The sequence below is a fragment of the Neophocaena asiaeorientalis genome, unplaced genomic scaffold, assembly GCF_003031525.2.
Source record: "Neophocaena asiaeorientalis asiaeorientalis breed wild unplaced genomic scaffold, Neophocaena_asiaeorientalis_V1.1 scaffold946, whole genome shotgun sequence".
In the NCBI taxonomy this organism is placed as follows: Eukaryota; Metazoa; Chordata; class Mammalia; order Artiodactyla; family Phocoenidae; genus Neophocaena; species Neophocaena asiaeorientalis.
Window position 1 is genome coordinate 1279093 of NW_020175049.1, and position 13655 is coordinate 1292747.

The following is a 13655-nucleotide window of genomic DNA, read 5'->3' on the forward strand; positions in this document are numbered from 1 at the left end:
ATGGAAGCAGTTGGAAGAAAATGTGGTCTGAGGAACGTGGTGGGAGTCAGCCAGCATCAGTGAGGCTTTCTGAGTGGCCTCAGTGCCACGGAGATTAGATAATGGGGCTTGTAGTCATGCTAATCATAGCAGTGGCCTGACTTTTTCCTGTGACATGGAGCAACCTGGGAACAGAGAGCAAAGCCAGCAGAGAGAAAAGAGAGGGCTTGGCTGCATGGGAGGCTTCGGATTACGGGGTCCAGTGTTCCCCGTCGGACCTCAGGGACGCCAACTGAGCTTCCTAATTCAGTTAATTCATTAGGAATCCATTGCACTGCTCTGCCCTGTGCCCCTTGTGCCACCATGTGGTTGTCATGGATCTCTCAGGCCTCATAGAGATGAATCCAGGAGATCCACTGAGAGTATCTGAGGCCAAAACAAAAACTAAAACCATAGGAGTGTGACAAAGGACATAGACAAATGGTGCCATTGAGCTGTTGGGAGCAAAGGAGGGGGTGAGCTGAGGAGAGAAAGCCAGAGGGGACAGGCTAGTTTCCAAACCAGAGGTACAGTCCAGGTCACCTTTACAGGATGAGTAAGAGTGAGCCAGGCAAAGTAGGGGGGAAGGGCATCCCAGAAAGGGGGAACTGCAGGAGCAGAGGCATGGAGGCCTGAGGCTATGTGGTATGTATAGACAGACACATGCGAGTGAGTGTCTTTTCAGGGTCAAGTAGAACAGAGGGCCTGGTGGGAGATGGGGCTGGAGAGGTGGGCCAGGACCTCACCCAGAGGAAAAGAGGCCTCTGAAGTAGCTTGAGAGAACAGGATCAGAGAAATAAAGAGCAAAAGGAGAGAGTACAGTCTCCTAAGTCAGGTTAGCCAGGAGGTTATTAGAAAAAAGAATGATTGACAGTGTTGGGTATCCTAAAGATGCCCAATGAGACAATTTCAAAAATCTCACCAACAGACTTGGCAATTAGGAGGTCCCATGTGACTTTTGCCAAATAAGTTTGTTTTTTTTTTTAATGAATTTCTTTTTATTCAACAGGCTTTATCACAACTTTACGCGGGCCTCTCACTGTTGTGGCCTCTCCCGTTGTGGAGCACAGGCTCCGGACGTGCAGGCTTAGCAGCCATGGCTCACGGGCCCAGCCGCTCCGCGGCATGTGGGATCTTCCCGGACCGGGGCACGAACCCACGTTCCCTGCATCGGCAGGCGGACTCTCAACCACTGCGCCACCAGGGAAGCCCGCCAAATAAGTTTTGATGGGGCAGTGAGAACTGAAGACAGACCACAGAGGGCTGGAAGGTAAGGGAGAAAGTAAAAAGAGAATCTGAAAACTTTGGCTCAGTAGAAAAGAAAAAAAGATAAAAGCAAGAATGGATCAGAATTTCAAGAGAGACTATGTGTGTTTAAGGAAGGGAAAGATTCTAACATAGAGGCTGTCAGGCGAGGGACAGGTTTACATTTTAAGAAAGAAAAGATAAATTGCATAGAGCCCTCGAGATGGGAGGGGGTGGGTTTGGGTAGGAGGGGCAAGGAGAGCTGATCTTGTCTAATCGCCTCTATCGTCTTTATGAAGTATGCAGCATGGCGATCTGCTGAAAATGGGGAGATAGAAAAAGGAGGTCACATGGAAGGGGCATTGGAGAGGAGCTCAGGACTTGTGTGGGCTGCAGAAAGTACATGAGGTCATGCATGGACGATGCACTGCTCAGGGCCTGGCTAGTAAAGGCCCTAAACAAATGGTGAAAATTATCCATGTTCGAGGTGAATCTTGAGGAACATATTCAGGGCCTAACTAATGTCAAAGGGACAAAATCCTGGGTCAAAGCAATGGGTCTCAAAGCCAAATACCTACAGTTCGGGGAAGGGGGGAAGGGGGACTGGAAGGCAGATGTCTAAAGCAAAGAGTTTCTTAGTAGTTTGTGTATTGCTCTCCAGCATCTGGGTGTTGAGATTTGCAAAGAAGATCTAGTTCTACAAAGAAAGGAAAAATCGAGAATTCGGAGGCCATGTTATAATTCCAGAGGCAGAACTAACTCTGCTCTCAGAGTCTGAGCCTTTTGCTGCAGTGACCGCAAGTTAAGAAATATTGAACTGATAAAGTGCAATCTGAGGTGATGTGGTTCAAAATAGAAAAAATGATTGCATGACTGGGATTGGTTGGTTCATCTATTTGTTATCTTTTCCCCATTTCCCTAAATAAATGTTTACTCAGTGTCCTAGTAGGTTCTCAAAGTCAACAAAAACAAAGTTTGGCATAGATTTTATTGGCATGTCCCTGATTTTGTTGGTGTTGACAGGTGTGGGCAGCATGTGCAAGTATTGTTTTGCTTTGTTTACTTGTGTTAACACGGTTGAGGTTAAGAGTACCTGCTCTTCTGTTGCACTAATGGGGTTTGATCCCAGCTACCTCTGACTAAACACCATCACATCACTCTCCAAGCCTCAGTTTTCTCATCTGTAAAATGTGGATAATATCAGTATCCATTTCCAAGGGTGATCAATAAATGTTTCTCCTTACTATTATTGTTAGCTTGACTTGCCTTAACTCCTTTTTAATGCCCTCTCACCTGCTAAGCTGCTCCATTGGCCCATGAGCCACAATCAGGTGTGGTCCCAGAAGATAAGGCAGCCATGTTGTTTTTACAATATGACAAGTTGCCTAGTTCTGTGGGATGACAAATAGAGCCATTCAGACACAATGCCTTTCAAAGGAAAGCAGCTATGTGGGTCTCAGTTAGTAGCATCAGTGTCATAGGAGGAAAAAGCACAGCCCCTCCTGGGTTAGAGGTAAGGGAGGCCATGTGAAGCCAGATGAATCCAGCAAAAATCTCCCAAGTCCCAAGTCCAAACCAGGCTGCGGGATTCCTGTCTCTACAGTGCTGGGAATCGGACTATTCTAGGCAAGGGCCGAGTAAGAATATGCCTCGTGATATGGACTGGTCTCTAGGAGCAGATAGAAATAACTAACAATTATTTATTCATTCATTTATTTACTCATTTATTTGTTTATTCAATCATTCACTTTTCAGCACTTACTGGGCATCCACTATGTGGCAGAAACCGCTTTCATGCTGAGGTACAGAGATAAATCTGATATTCTTGAGGCCAAGCACATAACAGTTCTAAAGGCTGCTGGCCATTTTGAAAAATGTCTGTGTTCGAGACATTATACTAAGGACTCAGCATATTTTATTTCAGTGCCCCTTGCCTCTTAGATCTTTACACATGCTGTTCCCTCCTCTCTTTCTGGACTAAATAGGTCTTCAGAACTCAGTTGAGCTGCCATTTTTTTCCCAAGAAATCTTCTTTGACTACCCCTACCCCCAAGTCAAGTTAGGTGTCCTTCTTAATTGTTTCCCAAGCATCCTGGATGCCTCCAGTGGGCTTACCGTGCTATATAAATGAATCCTCTCTTTGTTGATCTATATCTACCTCTAGATTGGAAGAGCCATGAGGACAAAGGTCTCATTTGTCTGGTCTACCACTGTATTCCACCAGGCCACCCAGCACACAGAAATCTCTCAGTAAATGTATTTAGAGTAAATACATGCTGATACTCACAAATGAAGTAAGCATTATTACCTTTGCTTTACAAATAAAGAAAGTGAAGTTTGTTGTCAAATAATTTTCCCAAACTTAAAGAGCACTGTATAGGTAGAGATTGGAACTGAACAAATCCATAGTGTTAAATTCCAGCTAGGTACCGCTAGAAGGTACCTAGAAAGAAAGGTATTTGGAGGAGTAGCCCCTCTCCCACCAAGGAGTGTGGACTTTAGATATTGGGGATCAGTGAAGGATTACAATGCTAATTTATCACACTGTGGCTCTGAAGTCACCTAGGGCCTCCTTGACCTACAAGATCCAGCTAAACTCGCCTCACAACTCCAATTTCACAGCCTGTCTCTCCCAGCACTTGTTCCCCGAGGACTTATTCTCTAATGGCCCATTTGTCTCTAGATTTTGTCTTCCTCCAGCCCTGTGTTGCACCAAGGATGACCCCAACCAGACACGCAAGTCAATATCCAAAAGAATTCACTCACACCAAAGCACAAATGAGCATTGTAGATTTTACTAAAGATTTCTAAGGGGAGTTAGAGGAAGAATTTACAGCAGGCACACCAAAGTCCACTTTTAGACATTCTTCTCTCCAAATTCCTCCTTCATGCAGTCACCAGCCCAAGGCACCTTTCCTCATTTCCTGGATTACCTGTTGAAACTTCAAATTCTTCTATTACTGAAAAGTGCATCTGTTACCCCAGTCCAGGAACAGACCTGGACTCAGACCCAGGGATTAAGATAAATTTCAAGCCCCAAGTATTTATAAAAGCTTTTCCACCCCATATCCCACAACCTTCAGGCCAAAATACAATGTTCTTCATAAGAGAAATCCTGGTGCATAATTTTTCCTATCTGGTTATAAAAGGATTAAGATAACAGTAGACTCTTTGATCCAAAAGTGTAAAGCTATACCATTGTTTGTACTGGGCAATCTCCCTTGAAGAATGAATCATCCCGTCAATCCTGGGGGGAAAAATATGTGTCAGAACCAAGCTTAGATAGGTAGGGGGAGAGAATCTCTTTTGACCTTGTCAACGGAAGGAGTCGAGATGTTTAAGAGAAGATCCTAGATGGTGGCCATCAATACGGCATCACCCATGGGCAACAGGTGGGAGCTTTGAAGTGAGGACTTAGGCAAAGGCTCTGGGAAGTGATGTCAGCCCTTTGGATAACTAGCTCATTGCCATTCATGGAACCTGTGTGAAATGGGAAGAGGTAAAATCCCTGAGACCTATCCAGTTCAAGTGGAATCAGAGCCTGTGCTTTGGAAGTTGCATCATTTAAATGATTTATACTCTCTGTTTACCTCTTTTGCTCTTCCGTAACATTCAGTTTTTTTTGAAAGTTCCAGTCTTAGCTGAAGAATCTGTGAAAGTGACTCATTGCCATTTTAAGGGGAAAATAGAAAGATGTTTGAAGAAAGATAGAAAGATGTTGGGAGAGCAGCACCTTTCCTGCCCAGGAAGGTGGGGAGCCATTGAAGAATGGAGGCAGTGGGCTTTCCTGGTGGCGCAGTGGTTAAGAATCCACCTGCCAATGCAGGGGACACGGGTTCGAGCCCTGGTCCGGGAAGATCCCACGTGCCACAGAGCAACAAAGCCTGTGTGCCGCAACTACTGAGCCTGTGCTCTAGAGCCCGTGAGCCACATCTACTGAGCCCGTGTGCTACAACTACTGAAGCCCCCGTGCCTAGAGCCTGTGCTCCGCAACAAGAGAAGCCACGACAATAAGCCGTGCACCGCAACGAAGAGTAGCCCTCGCTCGCTGCAACTAGAGAAAGCCCGCGCACAGCAACGAAGACCCAACACAGCCAAAAATAAAAACAAATAATTAAAAAAAAAAAAAAAATGGCGGCAGCAAGCAAACTGAGAAAATCCAAAGAGGAAGAGAATGCTCGGAACCCAGAGGGACAGAAGAAGAGTTTCTAGGTCCAACTCCCATCCTCCACCTGGAGATTCTCCTTCCAGGCTAAATTTTGGAGGATTTGAGTTTTATTTTATTGGGAGAACATAACAGTAAACTTCTTTATCAAAATATGGTTGCTACAGCTGGGCCAGTCTCGCTCCTATTTCTGACCCATAATAAAGATAGGCCTTCATGTCAGTGAAGTTCTGGAAACTTGTGTGCCCAACACCCACCTCCAACCCCAGCCATATACCTGCTGCCTCAAGGTCTGCCTGAGGATGGGGATGGGAGAAGGATGTTGAGATGCATCCTCTAGCTCAGAGGTTTCAAAATAATTTTTTCTAGCATTGGAATTCTGTCCTGAGTAAAATTTTACTTTCAACCCCAAAATAGAAAACATAAAATTAGATTGCTCTGGTTGAATTGCAACAGGGGGTCGGGATGCCATCCCTTATGTTGCTGCCCCTTTCCCCAACTCATGCCAATACTCCAGGTTTCCTCCTGGGAACTCTAGAGATTGAAGGGGTTCAGTATGAAGGCCACCCCTCTAGATAGTCATCTTCAAAGCCCTCGCCTCATGAGTCTGGCAATTGCGTGTGGATAAAAGTTCATCTCAGTCCATTTGAACATTCCCACTTTTCCCTGGAAACACTTGTATGTGCTATAGGGGAAGTACAGAGTGCATTTGATCCGTGAGGTTATGCACCTGTGCTGGCATCTGCTGAGGTGTCCAACAGCTCTTTGGGTTCTCAATCATCTATCCACACAGGTTGCCTTTGAATCATTCTTCATTCACACCTGAAAGCTTCTTTTGGGTCTGTGGCAGTCTTGGCCCCTCAGGAATGATTCTACAACTCCAGTGCCACGGAAGGACACAGGAAACTGAGTCTTTCTACAGCCTACACATAACAAGCAATCATTTCTTCTCAAACAAACACCTTTCAAGATTTCTGGGCACAAGTTTTCTTTATTCCTGAAGCCAACAAGCATCCTATTGGGGTATTTGGGGCTTCAGAACAGAACACCCAACAGAGAATAACTTAAAACATAAGACTATATGTTACTTACCATAACAAGAAGTCCGGAAGTGACAGGGAGTAAAAGGATTGACTATTTCAGCAACGTAACAAAATAATCAAGGACCCAGGTACTCTCCACTTCTCCCTCTGTCATCCTCAGCATGTGGACGGCCATCCTCAGGCTTGTTCCATGGTTGGAGGTGGCTGTAACTGTCTCAGATATCACCTTCTCACACAACTGTTCCAAAGGCAGGAAACAAGCCTCCTATATCTTTATTTATTTTTTAAATTGGAAAGTGTAACGGACAAAACAGTTTGTCAAATAAGGAGATGATTCTATTCAAGCTATTGCAATAGGGAGAATGTTCATGAATGAGAAAATTCTCTAAGAAAGGGAAGGGGGTCTGGGATTTTAATAAAGGCAGGTCAACAAGGGGGTCATCCACAGTCTTACAAGAGTCACGAAGAAGGATAGAGATGGGTCTTCTTTTAGTACATGGGAGAGCATTGCTGGTAGCTGTTTCTTGGAACACAAAAGAGAGGAGGGATTCCAGAGAACAAAGGTGTAGGGGAATTTCTTAGCCAGCTCTGCTTTCTGAGAGCACAGGGCTCAGGTAAAGTTCAACATTTGTCAGTCTGCCCTTTTGTTCAAAATGAATGAATATCACTTGTCACTGAACAACTCAGAGGTAATTTATAAACCCCTGAATGGAGTGAAGCAGGGTCTGAGAAATAGTCTCTCGAGGATGTTTTGTTGCCTCTATTCCTGCAAAACCAGTTCAACCATCTGCAGAGACGTGGTGGCAAAAGTTGGTTATTTTAGAGTTCTGGAGATCAGGCATCTTAAGAGAAGTATGCTTAAAATGAAAAAAGGGAAACAGTAACATAAAAGGTTGTATTAAAGTAAAGAACCAGGAGTTGAACTCTAAGGGTAACCAGTCCAGTGGATTCCAACAGGCCAGTGGAGGAAAACATCCAGTTATGCAGCACAACTCCTTGAGTTTCTTGAAGCTCTTGAGCTAGGATGTCAATGCTCTTGGTGGTGTTATTTTCCGCAGCCAAGGTTACCCCTCATATACGGGCATGCGTGACCCAAGTATTTCATCGGCCTTACTTAGTAATCCAGACAGTGGCTTGTCCAGAGAGAATTCGGGCTCATGCATGGTCTACTGCAATGGTGAGTCCTTCGAGCTTTATATCAAGCCATAGAGCTTCAGCTTCCAGGCCTTCTTCAGGGCCTGGGGAAAATGGCCAGCTGCAAGGCAACAGAGAGTCCCAGGAAGGATGTGGACAGTCAGGCTATAGGTCTCAGTAATGCCACCAGGCAGAAGCCAGATAAATTGGAAAAGTTAGTTTGGAAGGTTGTAGCCAGATATTGAAGGAATCTGGAAGACTGAGAAATTGGGGAAAATTGACAATTTGGGCAAGGAAACAGGATCTGGTTCAGTTTGCAGGTTAGGTACCAAAACTGGTTTCTCTAAGCGGAAGAAGGAAGTCAATTAATCTCTACCTGACAAGACAGAGTTTGCATATTCATCATCTACAATTTATAGAGAGGTGTAAAATAGCTCAAAGACAATGAAAATCTCATAAATAAACCCAACAAATGTAGCCAGCTCTGACCGCAATTAAAGCCCCTTTCAGGAACCTTCTACGATTTTCTGTATCTGTTGCACCCCCTTTATCACAACTTCTCAAAGTGATAAAAACAGAAACACATTCATTAACAGACCCAAATATGTACATATACCCTCTCCATAGCATATAAAAATAGGAGGGAAAAGTATACAATCTTAAATTATACTTAGTGACACTTTTTCAGTATTGTATCTTCTTAGAAATGATCTTAGTATCTAATGAATATCTATTTATTAACTCAGTTTAGTATCAGTCCAAGGTTTTAAGTTACCTAAAGATCTTGGAAATTATCTTCAAGCTGATGTAATTTCAATTACTGTTGAAATAAAGTTTGTCAGAATAATGATCCGATATGGTTAAACAAAATTTTAAATTTAAAAAAATTCTATATATTTAGTAGAAGTAATGCTAACCTGCTCTATCAGTAACTCTGGATAAGCTTAGGAAGGAGATATTTATGTAAAGTAAAAAACGTATGTTTGTATCATGCTTAACTTTAACTCAGAGAAAACAGAGCTATTTTATTAAACTGAAATTACTGACCTAGTCTTGTTTGCCAAAGATTCACCTACATTTTGAGAACTTGAATTTTTTAAAAAATTCTGAGTTTTTTTCTATAAGAATACCTTTTCCACATTGAAAGTATTTCAGGCTCACTTTCCTTTATTCCTGAGAATTTTAGGAATATTCAATTTATATATGAGCTTTTTTGTCTCTAAGCCAGTCAGAATACAATGAACTCCTTTAAGATATTTTATAATATAGTTTGGGAATACCACCCAGAGATGGGAAAATACAACACAATCAGATAATGAGAGGTTTTCTGAGGCCTTTCTGAATTACAGACATATAAACATACACAGAGAGAGAGCCACTTACAACTTCAATTCTAAATTTCAGCCATAGGTTAAACGTGGTCCTCCTTTTTATTCTCAGTCTTCTTTCTCATATTGCACTTTGAAATCTTCCCCTTCCTCAAAGCTCATTCTAAATGCACCTCTCCGTTGAAGCCTTACCTTAACCCTCAGGAGGGTGGAATTTCTTCCACAACCATTGCTCCTCTCTGATCACTTGAATCAATCAACCTGAAAATGCAGTTATTTATGTATATTCCTCATCTTCTCTTTAAATCCAAACTCAGGGATGGCAGGGATATCTTTCTTTCAACAAGCATTTATTTTACACCTACTGTGTTTCAGGCACTGTCCTAGATACCTTTTAGACAACGAGTGACAAAAAGGTGGGATCCTTGCTTTCATGGGGCTCCCAGTTTGGAATTTGATATACTTTTATATTCTCTTTTTGTATTCTTCGCAGCATTTGCAGTAGTTTGTTGAATAAATTAATAAATGAATATCTTCAGGCTTAGATTCACCCTGATACTGAAAGGGAAGAAAAAAGAATTTTTTTCTGAGGACCTATTGTGTACCCTGAGCTCTTAGGCACTTTGAACAAATTATCTACTTTAATCCTACTAATATCCAGAGTCTGAGCTGAGTGCTTTACATACATATTTCTAATCTTTACAGCAACCTTGTAAGGTAGATGATTTTACAAAGGAAAAAACTGAGCCTTAGTGAGGTTATCCCACTTGTCCTGAGTCATGATGCTAGTAGGTATCAGTATAGGGATTCGAACCCAGGTCTGTCTGACTCCAAAGTCCAAGTCAGACTGCTGAGTATAGTTAAACTGCCTTGGAGAAAACTTAGGTCATGTATCCCAGAGAACAAGTCACAGGTAAGTCTTGACTTAGGGAGCCTGTGCACCTCGGGCACTAAATGGCAGGCTGGACCACACCAGTGACTTGAAGGCCCTTTCAGCCCTCCAAGTGAGAGCCAAGGTCAGCAAGTGGTGGCATGCTTTGTGCAGGTGGGGCTGAGGTTCCCAGGGGCAGAGGGCTCTCTCACCTGGAGTTGCACTCAGCCAGGTAGTCAGGAGTCAGGGGCTACCGGGGAACAAAGAGCTGTTCATGCCGGAAACACACGCCTCCCACTGAGGCCAAAAGTCACATTTCTTGTTTGAAGATCAGTACTCGGAGCTGGACCTTTCACAGAAGAGATGCTGTATGTGAATGAGCTCAGTGATAACCAGTACCAAATGCATTTTAACCCCTCAGGTTTGCAACAAGTGACTACAGTCAGTCTAACCCATGTAATGTTGGGAAAGAGGGGAATAAGGGTTGCTGCCTTAACCTGAGGGATGCAGCAGCTCCCTCACCTCCTGTAGAAAACCAGGAGCAGTAGCAAGAACAGAGAGCTTTTAGGACACATTTTAGGCTTTACAGACATAATCACATTTATTTACCACAGTTGCCTCATGAGGTGGGCACGGTTATTATCCTTGTCAAGTTACCAGCGAGGAAACAGGCACAGAGAGATTTAAGTCTCTTGACCTATATCACAAGTCAGTGGAAGCAGCAGGATATGAAACCATTTTGTTTGAGTCCAAAGACGGTGCCTTTAACCACTACATGATATAGCACCTCCAGGCAAAAATACCACAGAGGATTATTATGATAACGGCCACCCATGAATCATACTTCATGTGTCCACACCACTTTGCAACTTGGCATTGTTGCCTCTCTCATCAAGAGGTGGAATCTATTGCTCCACCTTTTTTTAAATTTTTCTTTTAAAATCTGGGCTAATCCTGTGACTTGCTTTGACCAATAATTATGGCTGAAGTGACACTGTGGGAGTTCCAGAGCCTAGACCTCAGGAGGCTTTGCAGCTTACACTCGTATCACTCTTACCCTCTTGGAATTTTGAGACCGCCATGTTAGGAGAAAGTGCAGGCTATCTTCCTGGAGCATGAGAGGTCATGTGGAGCAGAACGAAGGCTCCAGCCCACAGCCAGCCCAGTTGGAAGTTGAGTAAACCCTTTTGGATGTTCCAGCTTCAGCTGGCTCCCCCTGCCTGCAGCTGCACCTGTGAGCCCAGGTGAAACCAGTAGGACCTCCCAGTCAATCTACCGAATCAGAAATAAGAAACCATTGTTGTAAGCCACTAGATTTTTGAGGTGATTTATAATGTAGCAATATGTAACTGAAATAGGTAGGTTTTAAATTCATTGTCTATCTTGGACTCCCTGCTTTTTGGCAATCTAGGGTTACATGATAGGGAATGATGGGAAATTTGAGCTAGAGGAATGGCAGACAGCATCTAATTAAACCCCTTTATTTACTTTTTTTATGTTATTATTTATAAATTACAAACAAGGCATATTGATCATCACTTGAATATGTTGTTTTTTGACATTTTATGTAATCTATGAATGATATAGTCAGGCTTTGATAATGTCTGAAAAAACAGTGTTTCTTTAATTAAAGTTTTCAGACGAATTTTCTTGCATTTTGCTATGGCCTTGCTGCTTTTGTCCTGTGTCTTTTTGAAAAATTAATTAATTAAAGAGCTTTGTTGGAGTATAATTGCTTTACAGTGGTGGGCAAGTTTCTGCTCTATAACAAAGTGAATCAGCTATACATATATATATATATATATATCCCCATATCCCCTCCCTCTTGTGTCTCCCTCCCACCCTCCCTATCCCACCCCTATAGGTGGTCACAAAGCACTGAGCTGATCTCCCTGTGCTAGGCAGCTGCTTCCCACTAGCTATCTATTTTACATTTGGTAGTATATATAAGTCCATGCGACTGTCTCACTTCGTCCCAGCTTACCCTTCCCCCTCCCCGTGTCCTCAAGTCCAGTCTCTACTTCTGCATCTTTATTCCTGTCCTGCTCCTAGGTTCAACCCTTTTATTTTATAGAGGAAGACACTTGTCCCATAGAGGAGAAGTGACTTGTCCCAAATCACAGTTTTTACAGCCTGAGACAAGACTAAACTTGTCTTCAGAGCCCCACATCTAGAATTCTCTTTGCTACACAACATTGCCCAACTACACTGTAGTAAGAGAGTGTAAAAGCTATTTCTGACTAATTTCAAGGATAAACACTAAAACCTGTTTATAGTACATAGCCTTAAATTTATAGTATTCAATTGTTGTGACATCCATGCAAGGAGATCCATATGCCAAGTACCCATAAAATGCCAGGAAGGAAGCAATTACTGGAAACAAGACAGTGAATTATCATAATTGAGTATATATATTGTCTCTGGTGGATCTGTGCGTTTACAGATGTGCCAGCTCCCTGGTAGACCAGTTGGTCTCACCTTGGCTGCACCTTGGAATCTTCTGAGGAGTTTTAAAGACCATCTGAGGTTGGCCCAGGCATCAAGAGTTTTTAAATTGGCCCAGGGTGAATCTAGTGAGCAACTGGGGCTGAGAACCCCTGCTCTGGACCGTGAATTCCTGGAGGGGCAGAATTTTTATCTTTGCACTCCTCCAGAGTGCCATTCCAGAGAACAATTGTTGATTGAAACTGGGAACACATGGCTGAAAGTACTTACAGAGAGCAGCTATGGCAGAGTGGAAATTACATGGGCTTTGACGTCAAAAATATGTCTTTGCCTCTCAGTTTTGCTATTTAGTAGCTGTGTAACCTTGGATACAACAGGATGTCTGAGCCATCTATAAAATGGATATAAAGATGATACTGACTTCCCAGGGATGTTATGAAATTCAGCTGAGATTGTTTAGCTTTAAAAAACTCCTTGATAACAATAAAGACCTTGTTAAGTATTGTTATTTCTATTCAGAAAGGAAATAGACAAGCTTTTTTTTAATGGTAAAAGCAATGAAAGATGATTATAAGAATTTAAGCAATATGGAGAGTTATTTTAAAAAATCAAGTACAAATTACCTATAATTCCTCCATAAGTACACTTAAGCATTTTGTTATTTCTCCTTCCGCATGTTTTTCTTACTGTCTCTATGTGTGCCTGCACACATTCAAACACATGCACAAAAACATGATTGAAAAAATACAGGACTGTATTGTGTCCATTTTCCTTGTTAGTACCTTGAGTTCTTCATATCCATGAATAGCAGTTGTGATGTTTTTCTAACCCAGGGATTTGAAAGCAATTGAAGGAGGTAATATGGTTATGATGAAATGGAAACAAGAGCAAAGCCAGTGCAGATTTGCAGAAAAAATTACACATTTGGGGTGCCTAATGATTGCTGAAAATTATTTGCAAGGTTCCATTGTGGCTTACCCATTTTCTCCCCTGAAAAGACTGACGTCTCCCACAAAAGCTTGGGAATTGACACAGATGGTCCTTACCCAAGAGCCTTAGTCACAGCCCCCAAATACTTTTGGCCAGCAACCTTTATTTACACATGGCTTCAAAGGTAGTGAGGAAGGGAATGGAAGGAAGAACAAAAGTGCTTACTCAAGTAACTATTAATTTGAGGAAAGCAAGTTTCATACCCGAGCCAACCTAGAGTTGATTCAAAAGCCAACAGTTAAAAGAGCCAGAGCAAACAGGTCAAATCTCTGAGGGTGATACTGTCTGGCAAGGGATCCAGCTTTGGGAAGGACCTGAAGACGACTGAACCCTTTCTGGCTCAAGCCTCCTTTCTTTCTGGACATAATTCCTCATAGCATCAGAGCCTCCATGCGCCTGTTGGCTGGGGTCTTGCA

At 42.7% G+C, this 13655-nt stretch overlaps 1 protein-coding gene across 1 annotated transcript in view; it reads left to right on the forward strand.

Moving 5' to 3' along the window:
* Positions 1 to 1234: 1234 nt before the first annotated feature.
* Positions 1235 to 13655, forward strand: part of ME3 (malic enzyme 3) — a 275823-nt gene continuing 263402 nt past the window's right edge. Inside the window, exon 1 of the mRNA XM_024763609.1 lies at positions 1235 to 1288. The gene's annotated coding sequence lies outside the window, so the exon portion shown is untranslated. The remainder of the gene's footprint in view (positions 1289 to 13655) is intronic.